This window comes from Nematostella vectensis, chromosome 6 (genome assembly GCF_932526225.1).
Source record: "Nematostella vectensis chromosome 6, jaNemVect1.1, whole genome shotgun sequence".
Taxonomy (NCBI): domain Eukaryota; kingdom Metazoa; phylum Cnidaria; class Anthozoa; order Actiniaria; family Edwardsiidae; genus Nematostella; species Nematostella vectensis.
The window spans coordinates 521,997-542,315 of record NC_064039.1 but is presented as its reverse complement, the minus strand read 5'-3'; the positions used below and the strand labels follow the sequence as shown (position 1 = coordinate 542,315).

At 41.6% G+C, this 20,319-nt stretch overlaps 1 long non-coding RNA gene across 1 annotated transcript; it reads left to right on the top strand.

The window, feature by feature from the left end:
- The first annotated feature begins 4,931 nt into the window (after window positions 1–4,931).
- Window positions 4,932–6,148, top strand: LOC125567958. The gene is made up of 2 exons (XR_007311934.1): window positions 4,932–5,336; window positions 5,825–6,148. It is a non-coding gene; the product is annotated as an uncharacterized LOC125567958 (long non-coding RNA).
- The last annotated feature ends 14,171 nt before the right edge of the window (window positions 6,149–20,319 follow it).

Below are 20,319 nucleotides of genomic sequence, written 5' to 3'. Positions count from 1 at the left end.
TTATAATTACCCTTTCCATGAAGTTGATACCTGTATTGTGAATCCTTCGTTTTACGTTCGTTTTAGGTTCTGTACAAAAGTCCTCATTGTCTTATTGTTTTCTTTTATTTAATAGTCCGGAGGTTATGTGAAGGAGTCAGTGTTTACAGACGATTTCAATTCATATGGGACTTGCTTTGATTTGTTTAACGTCAACAAACTTATTGCACAGAGCCCTGAAGCATCATTGCCGCACACATATTGTGTTATGCAAAGTATAAGTTTTTTGAATATGCCTTTTGGAATTTTGTAAATAAATCACCTAGGACAGATAGAATAGAGGGGTTTAAGTCAATTTTTCTCTTCAAGAATGTTTCACAATGCACGCTCAGAGTTCCCTTACTAAATTATTGATTGAACGTGACTACTTTGACAAAACACACTTAATCTTCCATTTTGACTTGTGGAATAGCGCACTGTGAAAAACAATTACTTAACGTAATTCATGGGGAAAATTCCATTACAATGGACGCTGAGTCGGTAGTACCACAGGCTAGAAGTACGGGTTAAAATCTTGTTTGTATTTCTAGTGCTATTTATGAGATTGAATAGTAAAACCTAGGGGCTTCTAGAATCCAGTATTTAAATTTTGAGATTATATGTAGTATTTAATATTTATGATTGCTTTACAAATATGCGATTTTCTTACGATCTCAAGATAATATTATGCGAAACAACAAGTAGTTGAAATTTCGTAAATGGACAGTTTGTAATAAAACTGACCTGGACTATAAAAGGGAAATATGGCTACACAATCAGAGGAATAAAACAATTTTGTTTGCTTCCCTGTGTGTTTATTTTTGTTTTTATTATCATTATCTTTCATCACTAAAGCCCTAAAAACTCTGGAAGGAAATTCTTCAATTCAAATTCGTATGATTATAATGGTTTTCTAGAGGATCTGTAAGTTTCTCCCAGTAAAAAGAAAGAGCCTGCAATATCATCAAACTACTAAAGATCTGTCTTAGACTTTCTAACGCAACCTACACATATTCCCTGCTTTATTTTTATTAACATTTAGTATAATCCACAGTAAAAGATACATCTTTTTACCAGCATGGCCCGGTTTTGAATATAAAAATGCTGCTACTACTTTAGTAAAAATTGTCAATTGCATACTACTAAATCCCGATAAAAACATAAATTGCAGGTTAAATGTCATCTGGTTCATGGGATGAGATAAAAATAAATAAAATACAAATAACAGAATGACGGCCGGCAGTGACGAGACCAGCGCTTTACCCCCTGACCTATTAGTTAGTAACTTCTATGGCGACAGTACAATACATACACTACGATTTCATTGTAACCAATACAATTTACATTGGTAACCAAGGTTACTTTACTTAGTAACTTAAACATTGACAATTAATCATAGGCGACTTTAAGCGACTTTAGAACATTAGCCAAGATTTTCTTGTGCAACTATGGGCGACTTCAAGCGACTAAAGGCGACTTTAGAAAATTAGCCAAGATTTTCTTGTGTAACTATTGGCGACTTCAAGCGACTATAGGACCCAGAGTAGGCATTCAGGTAGAATGTGGTGTTGTAGTTCTTGAGATGCAGGTGTGTCCTCACGGTCTACAGAAAGATGATGAGAGGTTTCTATTCGAGAGGACAAGCAGATGGACGTGTGTGGCGAAAGCAGTTCAATAACTCAGTTGGCGGGTATCTTTCCCGGGTAAGGTCCAGGGCCTCACGGTAGAGTTGGGGAGTAGCATGGTTCAAGCTGTCGGTTGGTTCATCGCGTGTAATGTTTCATATCTATGGGCTGTTTGAGAGGTATTTAGGCATCAAGGATAACGGCTTCCAAGTTCACAAGTTCCTCAGGTGTAATGTGGAGGTGTTCAAGTTCTTGAGATGCAGGTGTGTCCTCACGGTCTACAGAAAGATGATGAGAGGTTTCTGTTCAAGAGGACAAGCAGATGGACGTGTGTGGAGAAAGCAGTGCAATGTTCAGTTGTGGGTGAGGCTTAAAGATGTCGAGTTGATGTCGAGTCGTACAAGCAATTCAATAATTATTTTAGGTCGATACTAGTGATAAAGTTTTCCTGTATTCCCCGCGCAACTAAAACACGAGCCATAGTTCCCTCTCAACTCTCACGGGCATTTGGAAGTTGAACTGCATTTTTGGGCTTTTATTCCTTAGTCCAATTTGCTTTATGGAGGTCTAAATTTGTATAAAAATTCGGCTGTTATTACTTTAAGTTAAATCATGGTAATTGGGATTCTCAATCCCAATTTAAAAAAAAAACATTGCAGTTTTTGATGTTATCTGGGATGGGTAAGTAAAAGAAATTATGAAAAAGGCGTGTAAAAATTGAGCGGCAGCAGTCGCTACCAAGTTCACAAGTTCCTCAGGTGTAATGTGGAGGTGTTCAAAGTTCTTGAGATGCAGGTGTGTGCTAACGATCTACAGAAAGGAGATGAGGGGTTTCTGTTGGAGAGGACAAGCAGAAAGACGTGTGTGGAGAAAGAAGGGCAATGTTCAGTTGTGGGTGAGGCTTAAATATGTCAAATTGATGATCGCACAAGCCTTTTAATCATATCTGCTTGATATTCGATAATGTTGTCCTCTATTCCCTGCGCAACCAAAGCACGAGCCATTGTTCCCTCTCAACTCTCACGGGCAAAACTGGAAGTTGAACTGCATATTTCTTCTTTTTTTGGCTTTTATCCATTAGTCGAATTTGCTTTATCGAGCTCTGTTTTTAATAAAAAAAACCGGCTGTCATTACTTTTAGTAAAAGCAAGGTTATTTTGAATACTCAATCCCAATTTATAAAATATACATTGCAGTTTTGAATGTCATCTTGAATGGGTAAGTTAAAGAAATTATGAAAAAGGCGAGTATAAAAGTTGAGCGGCAACAGTGACTTGAACTCTGAACTTCTAACTTACGAGACAAGAGCTTTAACGCCTTACCTACAAGGGCCTGTTCGCCTTGTGCTTACGTAACAAGACAACTATCGTGTGATGATGCGCCTCTTGGGACACTCCGCTTGGGTGGCTACGACTAAAACTATAGCGCACAGATATCTCGCTCTGCTCTTTCATAAGCAGTTCAATAGCTCAGTTGGTAGAGCGCCGGGTATCTTTCCCGGGGTAGTTCCAGGGCCTCACGGTAGAGTTGGGGAGTAGCATGGTTCACGCTGTCGGTTGGTTCATCGCGTGTAATGTTTCATATCTATGGGCCGTTTGTGAGGTATTTAGGTATCAGAGGTAACGGCTTCCAAGTTCACAGGTTCCTCAGGTGTAATGTGGAGGTGTTCAAAGTTCTTGAGATGCAGGTGTGTATTTACCGTCTTCAGAAAGGAGATGAGGAGGTTCTGTTCGAGAGGTCAAGCAGAAAGACGTGTGTGGAGAAAGCAGTGCAATGTTCAGTTGTGGGTGAGGCTTAAATATGTCAAATTGATGATCGCACAAGCAATTCAACAAATTCAGGTCGATACTAGCGATAATGTTGTCCTGTATTCCCCGCGAAACCAAAGCACGTATTTCACACTCAACTCTGATAAGCATTACTGAAAGTTGAACTGCTTTTTTTTTTAGTCGAATTTGCTTTATTGTTTCCGAAAGGCCCAGTTTTGAATTTAAAAATCGGATGTTATTTTTTTAGGTAAAATCATGGTAATTGGCATACTAAATCCCAATCAAAAATGCAAATTCAATATGTTTTGGATGTCATCTGGGGTGGGTAAGTAAAAAAAGGCGTGTAAAAATATAAGCCGTAGCACTGACTTGAACGCTGAACTTCTGATTTACCAGACAAGCGCTTAAACGCCTTACCCACAAGGGCCTGTTCGCATGTTCGCCTTGTGTTTGTAACAAGACAACTATCGTGTGATGATGAGCCTCTTGGGACACTCCGCTTGGGTGGCTACGAATAAAACTATAGCGTACAGATGTCTCGCTCCTCTCTTCCGTAAGCAGTTCAATAGCTCAGTTGGTAGAGCGCCGGGTATCTTTCCCGGGGTAGTTCCAGGGCCTCACGGTAGAGTTGGGAAGTAGCATGGTTCACGCTGTCGGTTGGTTCATCGCGCGTAATGTTTAATATCTATGGGCCGTTTGTGAGGTATTTAAGGCATCAAGGGTATAACGGCTTCCAAGTTCACAAGTTCCTCAGGTGTAATGTGGAGGTGTTCAAGTTCTTGAGATGCAGGTGTGTGCTTACCGTCTTCAGAAAGGAGATGAGAGGTTTCTGTTCGAGAGGTCAAGCAGAAAGACGTGTGTGGAGAAAGCAGTGCAATGTTCATTTGTGGGTTAGGCTTAAATATGTCAAATTGATGGTCGCACAAGCATTTCAATCATATCTGCTCGATATTCGATAATGTTGTCCTCTATTCCCTGCGCAACCAAAGCACGAGCCATTGTTCCCTCTCAACTCTCACGGGCAAAACAGGAAGTTGAACTGCATATTTCTTCTTTTTTTTGGCTTTTATCCCTTAGTCGAATTTGCTTTATCGAGTTCTGTTTTTTAATAAAGAAACGGCTGTCATTACTTTTAGTAAAAGCAAGGTTATTTTGAATACTCAATCCCAATTTATAAAATATACATTGTAGTTTTGAATGTCATCTTGAATGGGTAAGTTAAAGAAATTATGAAAAAGGCGAGTATAAAAATTGAGCGGCAACAGTGACATGAACTCTAAACTTCTAACTTACGAGACAAGAGCTTTAACGCCTTACCTACAAGGGCCTGTTCGCCTTGTGCTTACGTAACAAGACAACTATCGTGTGATGATGCGCCTCTTGGGACACTCCGCTTGGGTGGCTACGGATAAAACTATAGCGCACAGATATCTCGCTCCTCTCTTTCGTAAGCAGTTCAATAGCTCAGTTGGTAGAGCGCCGGGTATCTTTCCCGGGGTAGTTCCAGGGCCTCACGGTAAAGTTGGGGAGTAGCATGGCTCAAGCTGTCGGTTGGTTCATCGCGCGTAATGTTTCATATCTATGGGCCGTGTGTAAGGTATTTAGGTATCCGAGGTAACGGCTTCCAAGTTCACAAGTTCCTCAGGTGTAATGTGGAGGTGTTCAAGTTCTTGAGATGCAGGTGTGTACTTACCGTCTTCAGAAAGGAGATGAGAGGTTTCTGTTCAAAAGGTCAAGCAGAAAGACGTGTGTGGAGAAAGCAGTGCAATGTTCATTTGTGGGTTAGGCTGAAATATGTCAAATTGATGGTCGCACAAGCATTTCAATCATATCTGCTCGATATTCGATAATGTTGTCCTCTATTCCCTGCGCAACCAAAGCACGAGCCATTGTTCCCTCTCAACTCTCACGGGCAAAACTGGAAGTTGAACTGCATATTTCTTCTTTTTTTTTGGCTTTTATCCCTTAGTCGAATTTGCTTTATCGAGTTCTGTTTTTTAATAAAGAAACGGCTGTCATTACTTTTAGTAAAAGCAAGGTTGTTTTGAATACTCAATCCCAATTTATAAAATATACATTGCAGTTTTGAATGTCATCTTGAATGGGTAAGTTAAAGAAATTATGAAAAAGGCGAGTATAAAAATTGAGCGGCAACAGTGACATGAACTCTAAACTTCTAACTTACGAGACAAGAGCTTTAACGCCTTACCTACAAGGGCCTGTTCGCCTTGTGCTTACGTAACAAGACAACTATCGTGTGATGATGCGCCTCTTGGGACACTCCGCTTGGGTGGCTACGGATAAAACTATAGCGCACAGATAGCTCGCTCTGCGCTTTCATAAGCAGTTCAATAGCTCAGTTGGTAGAGCGCCGGGTATCTTTCCCGGGGTAGTTCCAGGGCCTCACGGTAGAGTTGGGGAGTAGCATGGTTAAAGCTGTCGGTTGGTTCATCGCGTGTAATGTTTCATATCTATGGGCTGTTTATGAGGTATTTAGGCATCAAGGATAACGGCTTCCAAGTTCAAAAGTTCCTCAGGTGTAATGTGGAGGTGTTCAAAGTTCTTGAGATGCAGGTGTGTCCTCGCGGTCTACAGAAAGATGATGAGAGGTTTCTGTTCAAGAGGACAAGCAGATGAACGTGTGTGGAGAAAGCAGTGCAATATTCAGTTGTGGGTGAGGCTTAAATATGTCAAATTGATGATCGCACAAGCAATTCAATAAATTCAGGTCGATACTCGATAATGTTGTCCTCTATACTCCGCGCAACCAAAGAACGAGCCATAGTTCCCTCTCAACTCTCACGGGCATGACTGGAAGTTGAACTGCATTTTTTTCTGCTATTATCCTTTAGTCGAACTTGTTTTATCGAACTTGCTTTGTCTGTCTTTTAATAAAAAAAATTAGGCTGTCATTACTTTTCGTAAAAGCAAGGTTATTTTGAATACTCAAGCCCAATTTTTAAAATACACTAGCAGTTTGAATATCATCTAGGATGGGTAAGTAAAAGAAATTATAAAAAGGGGGCTAAAAATTGTGAAGTAAAGTAGCACTGACTTGAACTCTGAACACCTGACTACAAGACATGCGCTTTAACCCCTGACCCACAAGGGCCTGTTCGCACGTTCGCCTTGCGTTCGTAACAAGATAACTATCGTGTGATGATGCGCCTCTTGGGACACTCCGATTGGGTGGCTACGGATGAAACTATAGCATACAGATATCTCGTTCCTCTCTTTCATAAGCAGTTAAATAGCTCAGTTGGTAGAGCGCCGGGTATCTTTCCGGGGTAATGTCCAGGGCCTCACGGTAGAGTTGGGGAGTAGCATGGTTCACGCTGTCGGTTGGTTCATCGCGCGTAATGGTTGATATCTATGGACTGTTTGTGAGGTATTTAGGTATCAGAGGTAACTGCTTCCAAGTTCACAAGTTCCTCTGGTGTAATGTGAAGGTCTTCAAAGTTCTTGGGATGCAGGTGTGTGCTAACGATCTACAGAAAAGAGATGAGGTCAAGCAGAAAGACGCATGTGGAGAAAGCAGTGCAATGTTCAGTTGTGGGTGAGGCTTAAATATGTCAAATTGATTATCATACAGCAAATCAATAAATTCAGATCGATACTATCTAGCGTTAATGTTGTCCTGTATTCCCCGCGCATCCAAAGCACGAGCCTTAGTTCCCTCTCAACTCTCACGGGCAAAACTGGAAGTTGAACTGCATATTTCTTCATTTTTTTTTTTGCTTTTATCCCTTAGTCGAATTTGCTTTATCGAGTTCTGTTTTCTAATAAAAAAAAACGGCTGTCATTACTTTTAGTAAAAGCAAGGTTATTTTGAATACTCAATCCCAATTTATAAAATATACATTGCAGTTTTGAATGTCATTTTGAATGGGTAAGTAAAAGAAATTATGAAAAAGGCGAGTATAAAAATGGAGCGGCAACAGTGACTTGAACTCTGAACCTCTAACTTACTGGACAAGAGCTTTAACGCCTTACCTACAAGGGCCTGTTGGCCTTGTGCCTATGTAACTAGACAACTATCGTGTAATAATGGTCCTCTTGGGACACTCCGCTTGGGTTACTACGGATAAAACTATGGCATACAGATATCTCGCTCCTCTCTTTCATAAGCAGTTCAATAGCTCAGTTGGTAGAGCGCCGGGTATCTTTCCCGGGGTAGTTCCAGGGCCTCATGGTAAATTTGGGGAGTAGCATGGTTCACGCTGTCGGTTGGTTGATCGCGCGTAATGGTTTATATCTATGGGCTGTTTGTAAGGTATTTAGGCATCAAGGGTAACGGCTTCCAAGTTCACAAGTTCTTCAGGTGTAATGTGGAGGTGTTCAGGTTCTTGAGATGCAGGTGTGTGCTCACGATCTACATAAAAGAGATGAGGAGGCTCTGTTCAAGAGGTCAAGCAGAAAGACGTGTGTGGAGAAAGCAGTGCAATGTTCAGTCGTGGATGAGGCTTGAATATGTCAAATTGATGATCGCACAAGCAGTTCAATAAATTCAGGTCGATACTATCTAGCGTTAATGTTGTCCTGTATTCCCCGCGCATCCACAGCACGAGCCATAGCTCCCTCTCAACTCTCAAGGGCGAAACTGGAAGTTGAACTGCATTTTTTTGCTGCTTTTATCTTCTAGTCGAATTTGCTTTATCGAGGTCTGTTTTTTTATAAAAAAATCCGCTGTCATTACTTTTAGTAAAATCAAGGTTATTTTGATTGAATACCCAATCCAAATTTTGAAAATACACATTGCAAATCAATGTCATCTGGGATGGGCAAGTAAAAGAAATTAGGCATCAAGGTTAGGGACTTCCAAGTCCACAAGTTCCTCAGGTGTAATGTGAAGGTGTTCAAAGTTCTTGAGATGCAGGTGTGTGCTAACGATCTACAGAAAAGAGATGAGGTCAAGCAAAAAGACGCGTGTGGAGAAAGCAGTGCAATGTTCAGTTGTGGGTGAGGCTTAAATATGTCAAATTGATGATCGCACAAGCATTTCAATCATATCTGCTCGATATTCGATAATGTTGTCCTCTATTCCCTGCGCAACCAAAGCACGAGCCATTGTTCCCTCTCAACTCTCACGGGCATTTCTGGAAGTTGAACTGCTTTTTTGTGCTTTAATTTTAGAGTCGAATTTGCTTTATTGTCTTTTTTTTTAGGCAAAAGCATGGTAATTGGCATTACTAAATCCCAATTAAAAATACAAATTGCATATGTTTTGAATGTCATCTTGCGTGGGTAAGTAAAAAAAAGCGTGTAAAGAATAAGCAGTAGCAATGACTTGAACGCTGAACTTTTGATTTACGAGACAAGCGCTTTAACGCCTTACCCACAAGGGCCTGTTCGCATGTTGGCCTTGTGTTCGTAACGAGACAACTATCGTGTGATGATGCGCCTCTTGGGACACTCCGCTTGGGTGGCTACGAATAAAACTATAGCGTACAGATATCTCGCTCCTCTCTTTCGTAAGCAGTTCAATAGCTCAGTTGGTAGAGCGCCGGGTATCTTTCCCGGGGTAGTTCCAGGGCCTCACGGTAAAGTTGGGGAGTAGCATGGTTCAAGCTGTCGGTTGGTTCATCGCGCGTAATGTTTCATATCTATGGGCCGTTTGTAAGGTATTTAGGTATCCGAGGTAACGGCTTCCAAGTTCACAAGTTCCTCAGGTGTAATGTGGAGGTGTTCAAGTTCTTGAGATGCAGGTGTGTAATTACCGTCTTCAGAAAGGAGATGAAAGGTTTCTGTTCGAGAGGTCAAGCAGAAAGACGTGTGTGGAGAAAGCAGTGCAATGTTCATTTGTGGGTTAGGCTTAAATATGTCAAATTGATGGTCGCACAAGCATTTCAATCATATCTGCTCGATATTCGATAATGTTGTCCTCTATTCCCTGCGCAACCAAAGCACGAGCCATTGTTCCCTCTCAACTCTCACGGGCAAAACTGGAAGTTGAACTGCATATTTCTTCTTTTTTTTTGGCTTTTATCCCTTAGTCGAATTTGCTTTATCGAGTTCTGTTTTTTAATAAAGAAACGGCTGTCATTACTTTTAGTAAAAGCAAGGTTATTTTGAATACTCAATCCCAATTTATAAAATATACATTGCAGTTTTGAATGTCATCTTGAATGGGTAAGTTAAAGAAATTATGAAAAAGGCGAGTATAAAAATTGAGCGGCAACAGTGACATGAACTCTAAACTTCTAACTTACGAGACAAGAGCTTTAACGCCTTACCTACAAGGGCCTGTTCGCCTTGTGCTTACGTAACAAGACAACTATCGTGCGATGATGCGCCTCTTGGGACACTCCGCTTGGGTGGCTACGAATAAAACTATAGCATGCAGATATCTCGCTCCTCTCTTTCGTAAGCAGTTCAATAGCTCAGTTGGTAGAGCGCCGGGTATCTTTCCCGGGGTAGTTCCAGGGCCTCACGGTAAAGTTGGGGAGTAGCATGGCTCAAGCTGTCGGTTGGTTCATCGCGCGTAATGTTTCATATCTATGGGCCGTTTGTAAGGTATTTAGGTATCCGAGGTAACGGCTTCCAAGTTCACAAGTTCCTCAGGTGTAATGTGGAGGTGTTCAAGTTCTTGAGATGCAGGTGTGTACTTACCGTCTTCAGAAAGGAGATGAGGGGTTTCTGTTCGAGAGGTCAAGCAGATGGACGTGTGTGGAGAAAGCAGTGCAATGTTCAGTCGTGGGTGAGGCTTAAATATGACAAATTGATGATCGCACAAGCAGTTCAATAAATTCAGATCGATACTATCTAGCGTTAATGTTGTCCTGTATTCCCCACGCATCCACAGCACGAGCCATAGTTCCCTCTCAACTCTCATGGGCGAAACTGGAAGTTGAACTGCATTTTTTTGCTGCTTTTATCTTCTAGTCGAATTTGCTTTATCGAGGTCTGTTTTTTTTTATAAAAAAATCCGCTGTCATTACTTTTAGTAAAATCAAGGTTATTTTGATTGAATACCCAATCCAAATTTTGAAAATACACATTGCAAATCAATGTCATCTGGGATGGGCAAGTAAAAGAAATTAAGCATCAAGGTTAGGGACTTCCAAGTCCACAAGTTCCTCAGGTGTAATGTGAAGGTGTTCAAAGTTCTTGAGATGCAGGTGTGTGCTAACAATCTACAGAAAAGAGATGAGGTCAAGCAAAAAGACGCGTGTGGAGAAAGCAGTGCAATGTTTAGTTGTGGGTGAGGCTTAAATATGTCAAATTGATGATCGTACAAGCATTTCAATCATATCTGCTCGATATTCGATAATGTTGTCCTCTATTCCCTGCGCAACCAAAGCACGAGCCATTGTTCCCTCTCAACTCTCACGGGCATTTCTGGAAGTTGAACTGCTTTTTTGTGCTTTAATTTTAGAGTCGAATTTGCTTTATTGTCTTTTTTTTTAGGCAAAAGCATGGTAATTGGCATTACTAAATCCCAATTAAAAATTCAAATTGCATATGTTTTGAATGTCATCTGGGGTGGGTAAGTAAAAAAAAGCGTGTAAAGAATAAGCAGTAGCAATGACTTGAACGCTGAACTTCTGATTTACGAGACAAGCGCTTTAACGCCTTACCCACAAGGGCCTGTTCGCATGTTAGCCTTGTGTTCGTAACGAGACAACTATCGTGTGATGATGCGCCTCTTGGGACACTCCGCTTGGGTGGCTACGAATAAAACTATAGCGTACAGATATCTCGCTCCTCTCTTTCGTAAGCAGTTCAATAGCTCAGTTGGTAGAGCGCCGGGTATCTTTCCCGGGGTAGTTGCAGGGCCTCACGGTAAAGTTGGGGAGTAGCATGGCTCAAGCTGTCGGTTGGTTCATCGCGCGTAATGTTTCATATCTATGGGCCGTTTGTAAGGTATTTAGGTATCCGAGGTAACGGCTTCCAAGTTCACAAGTTCCTCAGGTGTAATGTGGAGGTGTTCAAGTTCTTGAGATGCAGGTGTGTGCTTACCGTCTTCAGAAAGGAGATGAGAGGCTTCTGTTCGAGAGGTCAAGCAGAAAGACGTGTGTGGAGAAAGCAGTGCAATGTTCATTTGTGGGTTAGGCTTAAATATGTCAAATTGATGGTCGCACAAGCATTTCAATCATATCTGCTCGATATTCGATAATGTTGTCCTCTATTCCCTGCGCAACCAAAGCACGAGCCATTGTTCCCTCTCAACTCTCACGGGCAAAACTGGAAGTTGAACTGCATATTTCTTCTTTTTTTTGGCTTTTATCCCTTAGTCGAATTTGCTTTATCGAGTTCTGTTTTTTAATAAAGAAACGGCTGTCATTACTTTTAGTAAAAGCAAGGTTATTTTGAATACTCAATCCCAATTTATAAAATATACATTGCAGTTTTGAATGTCATCTTGAATGGGTAAGTTAAAGAAATTATGAAAAAGGCGAGTATAAAAATTGAGCGGCAACAGTGACATGAACTCTAAACTTTTAACTTACGAGACAAGAGCTTTAACGCCTTACCTACAAGGGCCTGTTCGCCTTGTGCTTACGTAACAAGACAACTATCGTGTGATGATGCGCCTCTTGGGACACTCCGCTTGGGTGGCTACGGATAAAACTATAGCGCACAGATATCTCGCTCCTCTCTTTCGTAAGCAGTTCAATAGCTCAGTTGGTAGAGCGCCGGGTATCTTTCCCGGGTTAGTTCCAGGGCCTCACGGTAAAGTTGGGGAGTAGCATGGCTCAAGCTGTCGGTTGGTTCATCGCGCGTAATGTTTCATATCTATGGGCCGTTTGTAAGGTATTTAGGTATCCGAGGTAACGGCTTCCAAGTTCACAAGTTCCTCAGGTGTAATGTGGAGGTGTTCAAGTTCTTGAGATGCAGGTGTGTGCTTACCGTCTACAGAAAGGAGATGAGAGGTTTCTGTTCGAGAGGTCAAGCAGAAAGACGTGTGTGGAGAAAGCAGTGCAATGTTCATTTGTGGGTTAGGCTTAAATATGTCAAATTGATGGTCGCACAAGCATTTCAATCATATCTGCTCGATATTCGATAATGTTGTCCTCTATTCCCTGCGCAACCAAAGCACGAGCCATTGTTCCCTCTCAACTCTCACGGGCAAAACTGGAAGTTGAACTGCATATTTCTTCTTTTTTTTTTGGCTTTTATACCTTAGTCGAATTTGCTTTATCGAGTTCTGTTTTTTAATAAAGAAACGGCTGTCATTACTTTTAGTAAAAGCAAGGTTATTTTGAATACTCAATCCCAATTTATAAAATATACATTGCAGTTTTGAATGTCATCTTGAATGGGTAAGTTAGAGAAATTATGAAAAAGGCGAGTATAAAAATTGAGCGGCAACAGTGACATGAACTCTAAACTTCTAACTTACGAGACAAGAGCTTTAACGCCTTACCTACAAGGGCCTGTTCGCCTTGTGCTTACGTAACAAGACAACTATCGTGTGATGATGCGCCTCTTGGGACACTCCGCTTGGGTGGCTACGGATAAAACTATAGCGCACAGATATCTCGCTCCTCTATTTCGTAAGCAGTTCAATAGCTCAGTTGGTAGAGCGCCGGGTATCTTTCCCGGGGTAGTTCCAGGGCCTCACGGTAAAGTTGGGGAGTAGCATGGCTCAAGCTGTCGGTTGGTTCATCGCGCGTAATGTTTCATATCTATGGGCCGTTTGTAAGGTATTTAGGTATCCGAGGTAACGGCTTCCAAGTTCACAAGTTCCTCAGGTGTAATGTGGAGGTGTTCAAGTTCTTGAGATGCAGGTGTGTGCTTACCGTCTTCAGAAAGGAGATGAGAGGCTTCTGTTCGAGAGGTCAAGCAGAAAGACGTGTGTGGAGAAAGCAGTGCAATGTTCATTTGTGGGTTAGGCTTAAATATGTCAAATTGATGGTCGCACAAGCATTTCAATCATATCTGCTCGATATTCGATAATGTTGTCCTCTATTCCCTGCGCAACCAAAGCACGAGCCATTGTTTCCTCTCAACTCTCACGGGCAAAACTGGAAGTTGAACTGCATATTTCTTCTTTTTTTTGGCTTTTATCCCTCAGTCGAATTTGCTTTATCGAGTTCTGTTTTTTAATAAAGAAACGGCTGTCATTACTTTTAGTAAAAGCAAGGTTGTTTTGAATACTCAATCCAAATTTATAAAATATACATTGCAGTTTTGAATGTCATCTTGAATGGGTAAGTTAGAGAAATTATGAAAAAGGCGAGTATAAAAATTGAGCGGCAACAGTGACATGAACTCTAAACTTCTAACTTACGAGACAAGAGCTTTAACGCCTTACCTACAAGGGCCTGTTCGCCTTGTGCTTACGTAACAAGACAACTATCGTGTGATGATGCGCCTCTTGGGACACTCCGCTTGGGTGGCTACGGATAAAACTATAGCGTACAGATATCTCGCTCCTCTCTTTCGTAAGCAGTTCAATAGCTCAGTTGGTAGAGCGCCGGGTATCTTTCCCGGGGTAGTTCCAGGGCCTCACGGTAAAGTTGGGGAGTAGCATGGCTCAAGCTGTCGGTTGGTTCATCGCGCGTAATGTTTCATATCTATGGGCCGTTTGTAAGGTATTTAGGTATCCGAGGTAACGGCTTCCAAGTTCACAAGTTCCTCAGGTGTAATGTGGAGGTGTTCAATGTCTTGAGATGCAGGTGTGTGCTTACCGTCTTCAGAAAGGAGATGAGAGGCTTCTGTTCGAGAGGTCAAGCAGAAAGACGTGTGTGGAGAAAGCAGTGCAATGTTCATTTGTGGGTTAGGCTTAAATATGTCAAATTGATGGTCGCACAAGCATTTCAATCATATCTGCTCGATATTCGATAATGTTGTCCTCTATTCCCTGCGCAACCAAAGCACGAGCCATTGTTCCCTCTCAACTCTCACGGGCAAAACTGGAAGTTGAACTGCATATTTCTTCTTTTTTTTGGCTTTTATCCCTTAGTCGAATTTGCTTTATCGAGTTCTGTTTTTTAATAAAGAAACGGCTGTCATTACTTTTAGTAAAAGCAAGGTTATTTTGAATACTCAATCCCAATTTATAAAATATACATTGCAGTTTTGAATGTCATCTTGAATGGGTAAGTTAAAGAAATTATGAAAAAGGCGAGTATAAAAATTGAGCGGCAACAGTGACATGAACTCTAAACTTTTAACTTACGAGACAAGAGCTTTAACGCCTTACCTACAAGGGCCTGTTCGCCTTGTGCTTACGTAACAAGACAACTATCGTGTGATGATGCGCCTCTTGGGACACTCCGCTTGGGTGGCTACGGATAAAACTATAGCGCACAGATATCTCGCTCCTCTCTTTCGTAAGCAGTTCAATAGCTCAGTTGGTAGAGCGCCGGGTATCTTTCCCGGGTTAGTTCCAGGGCCTCACGGTAAAGTTGGGGAGTAGCATGGCTCAAGCTGTCGGTTGGTTCATCGCGCGTAATGTTTCATATCTATGGGCCGTTTGTAAGGTATTTAGGTATCCGAGGTAACGGCTTCCAAGTTCACAAGTTCCTCAGGTGTAATGTGGAGGTGTTCAAGTTCTTGAGATGCAGGTGTGTGCTTACCGTCTACAGAAAGGAGATGAGAGGTTTCTGTTCGAGAGGTCAAGCAGAAAGACGTGTGTGGAGAAAGCAGTGCAATGTTCATTTGTGGGTTAGGCTTAAATATGTCAAATTGATGGTCGCACAAGCATTTCAATCATATCTGCTCGATATTCGATAATGTTGTCCTCTATTCCCTGCGCAACCAAAGCACGAGCCATTGTTCCCTCTCAACTCTCACGGGCAAAACTGGAAGTTGAACTGCATATTTCTTCTTTTTTTTTGGCTTTTATACCTTAGTCGAATTTGCTTTATCGAGTTCTGTTTTTTAATAAAGAAACGGCTGTCATTACTTTTAGTAAAAGCAAGGTTATTTTGAATACTCAATCCCAATTTATAAAATATACATTGCAGTTTTGAATGTCATCTTGAATGGGTAAGTTAGAGAAATTATGAAAAAGGCGAGTATAAAAATTGAGCGGCAACAGTGACATGAACTCTAAACTTCTAACTTACGAGACAAGAGCTTTAACGCCTTACCTACAAGGGCCTGTTCGCCTTGTGCTTACGTAACAAGACAACTATCGTGTGATGATGCGCCTCTTGGGACACTCCGCTTGGGTGGCTACGGATAAAACTATAGCGCACAGATATCTCGCTCCTCTATTTCGTAAGCAGTTCAATAGCTCAGTTGGTAGAGCGCCGGGTATCTTTCCCGGGGTAGTTCCAGGGCCTCACGGTAAAGTTGGGGAGTAGCATGGCTCAAGCTGTCGGTTGGTTCATCGCGCGTAATGTTTCATATCTATGGGCCGTTTGTAAGGTATTTAGGTATCCGAGGTAACGGCTTCCAAGTTCACAAGTTCCTCAGGTGTAATGTGGAGGTGTTCAAGTTCTTGAGATGCAGGTGTGTGCTTACCGTCTTCAGAAAGGAGATGAGAGGCTTCTGTTCGAGAGGTCAAGCAGAAAGACGTGTGTGGAGAAAGCAGTGCAATGTTCATTTGTGGGTTAGGCTTAAATATGTCAAATTGATGGTCGCACAAGCATTTCAATCATATCTGCTCGATATTCGATAATGTTGTCCTCTATTCCCTGCGCAACCAAAGCACGAGCCATTGTTTCCTCTCAACTCTCACGGGCAAAACTGGAAGTTGAACTGCATATTTCTTCTTTTTTTTGGCTTTTATCCCTCAGTCGAATTTGCTTTATCGAGTTCTGTTTTTTAATAAAGAAACGGCTGTCATTACTTTTAGTAAAAGCAAGGTTGTTTTGAATACTCAATCCAAATTTATAAAATATACATTGCAGTTTTGAATGTCATCTTGAATGGGTAAGTTAGAGAAATTATGAAAAAGGCGAGTATAAAAATTGAGCGGCAACAGTGACATGAACTCTAAACTTCTAACTTACGAGACAAGAGCTTTAACGCCTTACCTACAAGGGCCTGTTCGCCTTGTGCTTACGTAACAAGACAACTATCGTGTGATGATGCGCCTCTTGGGACACTCCGCTTGGGTGGCTACGGATAAAACTATAGCGTACAGATATCTCGCTCCTCTCTTTCGTAAGCAGTTCAATAGCTCAGTTGGTAGAGCGCCGGGTATCTTTCCCGGGGTAGTTCCAGGGCCTCACGGTAAAGTTGGGGAGTAGCATGGCTCAAGCTGTCGGTTGGTTCATCGCGCGTAATGTTTCATATCTATGGGCCGTTTGTAAGGTATTTAGGTATCCGAGGTAACGGCTTCCAAGTTCACAAGTTCCTCAGGTGTAATGTGGAGGTGTTCAATGTCTTGAGATGCAGGTGTGTGCTTACCGTCTTCAGAAAGGAGATGAGAGGCTTCTGTTCGAGAGGTCAAGCAGAAAGACGTGTGTGGAGAAAGCAGTGCAATGTTCATTTGTGGGTTAGGCTTAAATATGTCAAATTGATGGTCGCACAAGCATTTCAATCATATCTGCTCGATATTCGATAATGTTGTCCTCTATTCCCTGCGCAACCAAAGCACGAGCCATTGTTTCCTCTCAACTCTCACGGGCAAAACTGGAAGTTGAACTGCATATTTCTTCTTTTTTTTGGCTTTTATCCCTCAGTCGAATTTGCTTTATCGAGTTCTGTTTTTTAATAAAGAAACGGCTGTCATTACTTTTAGTAAAAGCAAGGTTGTTTTGAATACTCAATCCAAATTTATAAAATATACATTGCAGTTTTGAATGTCATCTTGAATGGGTAAGTTAAAGAAATTATGAAAAAGGCGAGTATAAAAATTGAGCGGCAACAGTGACATGAACTCTAAACTTCTAACTTACGAGACAAGAGCTTTAACGCCTTACCTACAATGGCCTGTTCGCCTTGTGCTTACGTAACAAGACAACTATCGTGTGATGATGCGCCTCTTGGGACACTCCGCTTGGGTGGCTACGAATAAAACTATAGCGCACAGATATCTCGCTCTTCGCTTTCATAAGCAGTTCAATAGCTCAGTTGGTAGAGCGCCGGGTATATTTCCCGGGGTAGTTCCAGGGCCTCACGGTAGAGTTGGGGAGTAGCATGGTTAAAGCTGTCGGTTGGTTCATCGCGTGTAATGTTTCATATCTATGGGCTGTTTATGAGGTATTTAGGCATCAAGGATAACGGCTTCCAAGTTCAAAAGTTCCTCAGGTGTAATGTGGAGGTGTTCAAGTTCTTGAGATGCAGGTGTGTACTTACCGTCTTCAGAAAGGAGATGAGAGGTTTCTGTTCGAGAGGTCAAGCAGAAAGACGTGTGTGGAGAAAGCAGTGCAATGTTTATTTGTGGGTTAGGCTTAAATATGTCAAATTGATGATCGCACAAGCAATTCAATAAATTCAGGTCGATACTCGATAATGTTGTCCTCTATTCTCCGCGCAACCAAAGCACGAGCCATAGTTCCCTCTCAACTCTCACGGGCATGACTGGAAGTTGAACTGCATTTTTTTCTGCTATTATCCTTTAGTCGAAATTGCTTTATCGAACTTGCTTTGTCTGTCTTTTAATAAAAAAAATTAGTCTGTCATTACTTTTCGTAAAATCAAGGTTATTTTGAATACTCAAGCCCAATTTTTAAAATACACTAGCAGTTTGAATATCATCTACGATGGGTAAGTAAAAGAAATTATAAAAAGGGGGCTAAAAATTGTGAAGTAAAGTAGCACTGACTTGAACTCTGAACACCTGACTACAAGACATGCGCTTTAACCCCTGACCCACAAGGGCCTGTTCGCACGTTCGCCTTGCGTTCGTAACAAGATAACTATCGTGTGATGATGCGCCTCTTGGGACACTCCGCTTGGGTGGCTACGGATGAAACTATAGCATACAGATATCTCGTTCCTCTCTTTCATAAGCAGTTCAATAGCTCAGTTGGTAGAGCGCCGGGTTTTTTTTTCCGGGTAATGTCCAGGGCCTAACGGTAGAGTTGGGGAGTAGCATGGTTCACGCTGTCGGTTGGTTCATCGCGCGTAATGGTTGATATCTATGGACTGTTTGTGAGGTATTTAGGTATCAGAGGTAACGGCTTCCAAATTCAAAAGTTCCTCTGGTGTAATGTGAAGGTGTTCAAAGTTCTTGAGATGCAGGTGTGTGCTAACGATCTACAGAAAAGAGATGAGGTCAAGCAGAAAGACGCGTGTGGAGAAAGCAGTGCAATGTTCAGTTGTGGGTGAGGCTTAAATATGTCAAATTGATTATCATACAGCAAATCAATAAATTCAGGTCGATACTATCTAGCGTTAATGTCGTCCTGTATTCCCCGCGCATCCAAAGCACGAGCCTTAGTTCCCTCTCAACTCTCACGGGCAAAACTGGAAGTTGAACTGCATATTTCTTCATTTTTTTTTTTGGCTTTTATCCCTTAGTCGAATTTGCTTTATCGAGTTCTGTTTTCTAATAAAAAAAACCGGCTGTCATTACTTTTAGTAAAAGCAAGGTTATTTTGAATACTCAATCCCAATTTATAAAATATACATTGCAGTTTTGAATGTCATCTTGAATGGGTTCGTAAAAGAAATTATGAAAAAGGCGAGTATAAAAATGGAGCGGCAAATGTGACTTAAACTCTGAACCTCTAACTTACTGGACAAGAGCTTTAACGCCTTACCTACAAGGGCCTGTTGGCCTTGTGCGTATGTAACTAGACAACTATCGTGTAATGATGCGCCTCTTGGGACACTCCGCTTGGGTTACTACGGATAAAACTATTGCATACAGATATCTCGCTCCTCTCTTCCATAAGCAGTTCAATAGCTCAGTTGGTAGAGCGCCGGGTATCTTTCCCGGGGTAGTTCCAGGGCCTCATGGTAAATTTGGGGAGTAGCATGGTTCACGCTGTCGGTTGGTTGATCGCGCGTAATGGTTTATATCTATGGGCTGTTTGTAAGGTATTTAGGCATCAAGGGTAACGGCTTCCAAGTTCACAAGTTCCTCAGGTGTAATGTGGAGGTGTTCAAGTTCTTGAGATGCAGGTGTGTCCTCGCGATCTACAGAAAGGAGATGAAGGGTTTCTGTTCGAGAGGTCAAGAAGATGGACGTGTGTGGAGAAAGCAGTGCAATGTTTAGTTGTGGGTGAGGCTTAAACATGTCAAATTGATGATCGCACAAGCAATTCAATAAATTCAGGCCGATACTAGCAATAATGTTGTCCTCTATTCCCCGCGCAACCAAAGCACGAGCCATTGTTCCCTTTCAACTCTCACAGGCAAAACTGGAAGTTGAACTGCATTTTTTTGCTGCTTTTATCTTTTAGTCGAATTTGCTTTATCGAGGTCTGTTTTTTAATAAAAAAATCCGCTGTCATTACTTTTAGTAAAATCAAGGTTATTTTGATTGAATACCCAATTCCAATTTTGAAAATACACATTGCAAATCAATGTCATCTGAGATGGGCAAGTAGAAAAAATTAGGCATCAAGTATTCCCAGAAATAAGGGACATTAGCCAGCGGTTTCTCTGGGCTCACATTTTGCTAGGCCCGTGAGGAATAACAGCGGTATCACAAATAAAAACGAGATTCCGGCCATTACAGTGGCTTTTCTTTTGTTGTTACACTAGAAGTTTTTAATCAGGTTGACTAATATTCCAAATAAAAGTAGTATTAGCGGTATTTAAACGTGCAAGGGGCATCTCTGATTTGATACGTCCAATGATAATGGAAGTGCGGCAGTCTTGCTGAGGTTGGAAAACATTAAATGCGCAAAGTAAAAAAAAAATGTATTTTAGAAAGGCTTTATGCTTCCCCTGTGTCTATCCCAGAAAGCCGTGGGGCCGTTTAAAAACAAAATGGAGAACGGACGAACGAAGAGAAATTGTTCTTGCGGAGCGCACCGTTTTCCTTGCTTCAGTCTGTATCTTAAAGACAACAATAATGGTTCCTGAACTAGGCATAACTACATCAAATGTTA